The sequence below is a fragment of the Spermophilus citellus genome (assembly GCF_964194105.1).
Source record: "Spermophilus citellus genome assembly, chromosome: 4".
Taxonomy (NCBI): Eukaryota; Metazoa; Chordata; class Mammalia; order Rodentia; family Sciuridae; genus Spermophilus; species Spermophilus citellus.
In genome coordinates, this window is record NC_138185.1 from 108,895,869 (window position 1) to 108,903,062 (window position 7,194).

The 7,194-nt window shown below is 40.6% G+C and overlaps 2 long non-coding RNA genes and 1 pseudogene across 6 annotated transcripts in view; 2 read left to right on the forward strand and 1 right to left on the reverse strand.

The window, feature by feature from the left end:
- The first annotated feature begins 338 nt into the window (after positions 1–338).
- Positions 339–692, forward strand: LOC308648358 (small ribosomal subunit protein uS10-like; annotated as a pseudogene). The gene has a single exon. The product of its transcript is annotated as a small ribosomal subunit protein uS10-like (transcript).
- Positions 693–5,227: 4,535 nt separating this feature from the next.
- Positions 5,228–7,194, forward strand: part of LOC308647863 — a 33,716-nt gene continuing 31,749 nt past the window's right edge. For all 4 annotated transcript variants that reach the window (XR_014021718.1, XR_014021719.1, XR_014021720.1 and 1 more), the window contains exon 1: positions 5,228–5,539. This is a non-coding gene — a long non-coding RNA (uncharacterized lncRNA). The remainder of the gene's footprint in view (positions 5,540–7,194) is intronic.
- Positions 5,506–7,194, reverse strand: part of LOC308647862 — a 5,129-nt gene continuing 3,440 nt past the window's right edge. The window contains exon 3 of the long non-coding RNA XR_014021717.1: positions 5,506–5,642. This is a non-coding gene — a long non-coding RNA (uncharacterized lncRNA). The remainder of the gene's footprint in view (positions 5,643–7,194) is intronic.

The following is a 7,194-nucleotide window of genomic DNA, read 5'->3' on the forward strand; positions in this document are numbered from 1 at the left end:
TGTGTGAACAAATTGACTATCCGTACACAATCCATACCTTGCACCATTTGTAAAATTAACTCAAAATGAATCTTAAGTCTAAATGCAAACATTAAAACTGTAAAACTTTTCATAGAAAACACAGGAGAAAATCTTTATGAACTTGGATTAGATAAAGATTTCTTATACATGGTACAATTGGGAAAAGAAAATTTGACAAGTTAGACTCCATCAAAATTAAGAATTTCTGCTTCTTTTTGAGAGCAACGCTGTTGCAGGTACACCGTGCTGCCCACTTCTGCTCCTGACTCACTGCTGTTCTCCCTTGCTGAGGAACTAGTGGGTCAGGAAGCCGCACCATGGTGTTTAAAAACACCAGAAAGACACCTGTGGAACCAGAGGAGGCAATTCATCGAATTAGAATTACCCTTACCAGCCACAGCATGGAATCGCTCAAGAAAGTGTGTGCTGACTTGATCAGAGGCACAAAGGGAAAGAATCTCAAAGTGAGAGGACCTGTTGGCTTGCCTAGCAAGAGAATCACTACAAGAAAAACACCTTGTGGTGAAGGTTCCAAGACATGGGATCCATTTCCAGGTGAGAATCCACAAGCGACTCATTGACTTGCACAGCCCTTCTGAGGTTGTTAAGCAGATTACTTCCATCAGGATTGAGCAGGAGAGGAAGTCAAAGTTACCAAGGCAGATGCCTAAGCCTGCTGTTTTAATAAATCAATTATCAGTTGTTAACAAAAAAAATAAAAATAAAAATTTCTGCTCTTTGAAAGACTGTTGAGAGAGTAAAACCAGATGGGGTAGTTCTTATGATCTCAGCTACTTAGGAAGGTGGCCAAAACAGGAGGATCACAAGTTCAAGGCTAGCCTCAGCATCTTAGCAAGACCCTCAATAATATAATGAGACCTTGACTCAAAACAACAAAAAATAAAAATAAAAAAGACTGAGGATATGGTTCAGTGGTACATCACTCTGGGCTGAGAGAGAGAGAGAGAGAAAAGCAGAAAGTAAATGAAACACAGGCTTCAAACTGAACAAAAAAGTCTGTGAATCACATATCTAAAGAACTCTAAAAACCAAAAAATATGAAAACAAACAACTAAATTAAAAATGGGTAAAAAACTTGCACAGATACTTCACCAAAGAAGATATATATGTAGCAAATAAACACATGGTGATTTTCAATGTCATTAATCATTAGGGAAAAAATTAAAACCACAATGAGACATCGATACACAACTCTAATGGCTAAAATTTTAAAAACTGACCATACAGGGCTGGGGTTGTATCTCAGTGGCTGAGCTCTCACCTCACATGCATGAGGCACTGGGTTCAATACTCAGCACCACATACAATAATAAATAAATAAAACAAAGATATTGTGTCCATCTACAACTAAAAAAAAAAAAAAAAAAAAAAAAAAAAAAAAAAAAAACTGACCACACAAAGTGTTTACAATGGTGGGGAGAAACTGAACTCTCACACACTGCTGGTGGTAATGTAAAATAGTGCAACCACTTTGGAAAATTATGTGTTGGTTTCTTAAAAAAGGTAAATAAAAGCCTACTATATGTTCCAACCTTTCCAATTCTACATTTTTACCCAAAAGAAATTAAAGCATATGTCCATGCAAACACTTATAGATCAATATTGAAAGGAGATTTATTTGTAACAACCAAAAACTAAAAATGACTCAAATGTCCATCAACAAATGAATGAATAAAGAAATTGTGGTATAACCATACAATGAAATACTACTCAGCAATTAAAAGAATGAACCATTGATGAATACAACAACATAAATGAAACTCAGTATAATATACTGAGTGAAAGAAGACAGACAAAAAAGAATACTACTGTATGATTCCACTTACTTAAAATTCTAGAAAACAAAAACTACTCTAAAGTGACAGAAAGCAATCAATGGTCGCCTAGGCAACCTTTCAAATGGCTTCCTAAGATTGCCACCTCCTGGTATAACTCCTTTCCCTTGTGAGTGGGCTGGATTTTGGAGTGATTCATTTCCAATAAACAGAAAGTGGTAAACATGATGAGATGTAATTTTTAAGATTAAGAAATAGTGACTTTCATCTTCCTGGCTGATGTACTGTACTGTCCCCACCCTCTCTCCCCGCTCCTCCCATCCTCTTTGAAGAGATCGACTTCTATGTTGTGAGTTGCACTAAGAAGAGGTCCATGTGGCAAGTAACTGAGTGAGGACTGTGGCCAATAGCTAGTGAGAAGCTGAAGCCTTCAGTTCAACAGCTTGTGAGGAACTAAATCCCTCCTTGAAAGAACTATCTCCCCAATCAAGCTGTCAGATGAGATCACAGCCCTGGCCAATGCCTGGGTCACAACCTTGAGGCAGAGGCCCTCATGTCAGTTAGACCCACATTCTTGACCCAGAGAAATTGATAAATGATAAATGTTTGTTGCTTTAAGCTTATTTGTTACACAACAATAAATAATTAATACATCTCTAAATGGAGAAAGTATAAGAGGCAAGAGAGAGGGATTGCAAATGTATCTTTTGGAGATAATGGATATGTTCATCACATTGATTGATATGATGGTTTCATGGTTGTACTCATAGTCAAACTTAGTAATTTATACACTTTAAATATGTGCAGTTTATTGTTTAGTGATGATACCTCAATGAAGCTGTTATATAAAAGATTGCTACAAGATCAAGAAGAAGACTAAGAATACATCAATGGACTCAGTAACATGGAGGACATTGGCCAGGGATGATCTGCAGTCTGGATTTGCCCAGGACTGAGGTAGTTCTTGGAATACAAGACTTTCAGTTTTAAAACCCAGGAAAGCCCAGACACACAGGGATGAGCTGGTTACTGTATTGATAACACTAACAAGAATGACAGGGGCGTCCACTAAGGAAGTCAATGACAACCTGGACAAATGTCATTTGCGTGGAATGCTAAAAGGAACAAAACCTTGTAGAATAGGTCAAGACAGAATGGGAGAAGAATTATGGACACTGAATACAGTTATCCCTCTGTATCCATGGGTGACTGGTTCCAGAACCCTCTTGGATACCAAAATCCATGGCTGCTAAAATCCCTTATATAAAATGGAACAGTATTTGCATATAACCTAAGCCCACTCTCCATAATACTTTATTCCCAGATTGCTTAGAATACTTAATACTATGTAAATCATGTTATACTGTATTGCTTAGGGAATAATGACAAGAAATAAGTCTGGCCAGGCATGGTGGCATACCGCCTGTAATCCCAGTGGCTCAGGAGGCTGAGGCAGGAAGATCACAAGTTCAAGGCCAGCTTCAACAATTTAACAAGGCCCTAAACAACTTAGTGAGATCCTATCTCTAAATTTAAAAAAAATACAAAAAGGTTTGAGGATGTTGCTCAGTGGTTAAGCACCCATGAGTTCAATCCCTAGCATCAAAAAAAAAAAAAAAAGAAAGAAAGAAAATAAAAGAAAAAAGTCATGCATGTTATGTATAGTTTTAATTTTTTTTCAAATATTTCTTTTTTTAAGAGAAAATTCTTTTTTTTTCCCTGAGTATACGCAGTTGGTTAAATCCGGGGATGTGGAACTCACATACAGGGAGAGCAACTGTATAAACAACTCTTTTGAGAAGTTTTTTTGCAGGAACAAGGAGAGAATTGTGGTCATGGCTGGAGGGGATGTGAGTAAGTTTTAAGATGGGAATCAATACAGCCTGTTTTGAGTGCTAATGGAAATAATCCAGTAGAGAGAAAGGTTGATAATGCTGCAGTATGCAGAGAAGAGATAATCACACACCAGCCCTGCAGTAGAGAAGACCTACTTATCAAATCAGTTTCCACATGTGGCCTGAGGCTCTCTGCCAGGCCACAGAAGCTCCCCATGGGCCACGTGACACAAACAAAATTGTAAGTCCTTCCTTTAATTCTTAACAGGCAAGTGACTCATGCTTCTATCAACTCACATTTTTGTTTTACTAAAGGTTACTTACCAGGAACCTCATGCATGAGTCATGGAAGGTTACTAACATGCACTGTTCATGTACTAAAATTACTCAAGACTCCAATTGTGTCTGATTGCTAAGAAACCTGGCTGCCACACAGCTCGGAGCAATGTTGTCAAATTCCTACCTTCAAGCACACTTGCAGATGGCTAGAATTTCACAATGTTGGTGAAAAGCACATGGTCAATACTTCATCAGCACTGCCCTGAACTGGCCATGGTGTTTTTCATTATCGATGGCCTTGTTATTAGTCTCTTTTAGTTTAGCTATAACATTATTCATGTAGCTTTTTGTAGGTTGTTAGGGTACTTTCACAGTCTATAGTGATCCAGATTTGCATCAGTGATATTTGGCCTATACGTTTCTTATATCAGGTCTCAAAAGACTCTGTAAGTTCCGCATTTAAATATGAACCACTCAGATCCTTATTGCTTATAGAGGAACGTGTTGTGTTTGCTTGCAAATATCAGCTACTTTGATAAATAAAACAGGCTGGGCACAGGGCTGCACACCTGTAATTCCAACTACTTGGGAGTTTGAGGCAGGAGGATCATGAGTTTGAGGCCAGCCTGGGCAACGTAGCGAGAGCTGTCTCAATATAAACAGTGAAATTGCTGATTTATTTTTAAATTTGTGGGGAATTATTTCATGGTATAAACTCCCTTAGTACTTTCATATTCTACTACAATAACTAGTTAAGTGAATCATTTATATTGCTCGCAGCACCATGAATCTAACTGGTTTTATTTCTTTCCATCTTTCATAATCCTTGAGTTTTCCCTAGAGAAACTAGCATGGAAGGGAGGGCACGAAGTCATATCCTGTCTATGAGGGACACAATCAAAAGGTTCAGGAGCCCTGATCTAGAAGAGGTTTTTAGGCCTTCGTACCAGCCCAGGCAGAGTTGACACCTCCCTCACATCGTGCCGGCTGCAGTTTTCCTGATTCCAGCTGGCCCCCACCAGTGCCCACAGCCACCCTTCCTTCTTAGGGATCCGCCCAGCATAATGAGCTGACTTTGCAACTCATGGATTATATAAAATCTGAGGTGACTTTTCTTTCTTTCTTTTTTCTTTCTTTCTTTCTTTCTTTCTTTCTTTCTTTCTTTCTTTCTTCCTTCCTTCCTTCCTTCCTTCCTTCCTTCCTTCCTTCCCTCCCTCCCTCCCTCCCTCCCTCCTTTCTTTCTTTCTTTCTTTCTTTCTTTCTTTCTTTCTTTCTTTCTTTCTTTCTTTCTTTCTTTCTTTCCTTTTCTCCTGTGGCTCCTCTTTTTCCCTTCCCAAGATATTTACGACTCTAAATATAGCTTCCAACAGGTGTACACTGGAGCAGGGAGGCTGCACTCCAGCTGTCCCCAGACACGTGACTTCTCTCCAACCAGCTTGCTGGAATCTGGGTCCCTGGGCACACACACTGGGTGAGAATGCCCCTGCTGGCTGATGGCAGGAGAGGAGGATGGAGGGACAGCTTCTCACTCCTGAAGCAAAGCTGAGTCCACGAGAGTGCGAGGTAGCCCCAGGGACGACTCTGGTTCATCAGGGAAGAAGGAAGCAGGTACTCTTTTCCCATTCGTGTGAGAGACTGCCAGATGTCAACTCTCTATCACTTTTTCCTTCTTTCTTATATTAATAAGAATATAATTGGTGGCAGGAGGAGCCTGGAAAAGAGAAAGCAAAACAAAAAAGCCTAACTAAACTAAACTAAAATCTTACATTTCCCAGCTTGTTCTGGCCAATAAGATGTAAGTTAAAGTTTTCCAAGAAAGAGTTACTCTCCTCTCTTCCTGCCTAGATCATGAGGAGTAGAACTATAGCAGCTATCTCATGACCAAGAGGGAAATGCCCAGAGAAATAGACTATAGACCCAACATCCTTGCACCCCCAAACCACCACCACTACCTCACTCTCTTGTTGTGTGTGTAAAACAGTCATAATCCTCACTAGTTCCATTTCTGCCATTCTCAACTGAACGAAAGTCCCAACTCATCAAACACCCTTTACCTGGGGCCCGGGCTGTGGTTTATGACTGAGGACAGTCCTGTTTGATGCCCTCCTCCCTCCCTCACTTCTTTCATGTCTTCCTCTCTCCTGTTCTACTTTCTTCCTTCCCCATTGAGCTTCTTCTCTGCACTGACTTCTGGGCCATGAGCAGGAAAAGCGGGATGGAACTTGGGGTGGCTTGAGGAGAGCCTGACACTTGTTCTGTGGGGTTGATCTTATCCTTGGAGCTAAGCCTGGGCTTCCTAGGTGCTGTATAAGGCCCTCACTCTGCCTGTGGTTCTTTCTTTTCTCAGTGGGGCAGGAGGTGGGTGAGGGAAAAGAGTAAAACTCTGACTCTGAGTCAGACAGACTGGTGTGAGGCAGCGGGCTTTGCCCCTGTTGGCTGGGCGAGTCGGCTCAATTGCTCAGTGTCTATATGAGCTCTTCCACACAATGAAGAATGGAGAGATTTAGCAATAGGTCACTTTTAGTGGGCACCTGCTCTGAGAAGGTGGCTTTCAGGTGCTATTTTGGATCTTCAGAGCCAGTGCTTTTCAAACTTGAATGTGCAGAGTCACTAGAAGTCAGTTAAATTGCAGGTTTTGGTTCAGGAAGTCTAGGGTTTTGATGGAAGATTTCCTCACCATCCACCGTGGTTAGTACTTGAGTCCAAGGGAAACCTGTCATTCATGCTGGGGGAATGTGGGTGTTGACAAGGAGATAGGGGCACCATGATGAGGCTGTTTCTGGAAAAAAAAAATTATACCCATATTGATCAACACCAAAGTTTTGCTTATGACCCATGGTTCGGTGACCCCATTCAATTAGTATTTTAGTCATGTTCAAATAGACTTCCGGTTTGGGGCTCACCACCCTGGGCTCCTTTAGTAGCTAAAGCAAGTGCCGTCTTGATGACATTGTAATCTACATTAAGTCATATGTTATTTCCTCAACTACAGAACCAAAGTATGGGAATACAGAGCACACACAGCCTCACACCCATCCTTATCCTCTCTGATGTTTTCTTCTTAAGAAACAAACACATGGCTTCATTACCAACAAGCTCAGAATAAATTAATAGAAGCTGAAATCCGTGAAATTAGATTCACTTTTCTAATTAGCGGGAGGGTTCACAGATACCGAGCGGTCTTTATCATGGGTTCTCTTCTCAGGAAGGGGATTGCCATTCATGATCTCAGAAAATTAAGCCCTCCCCTTCTTATAGTCTAC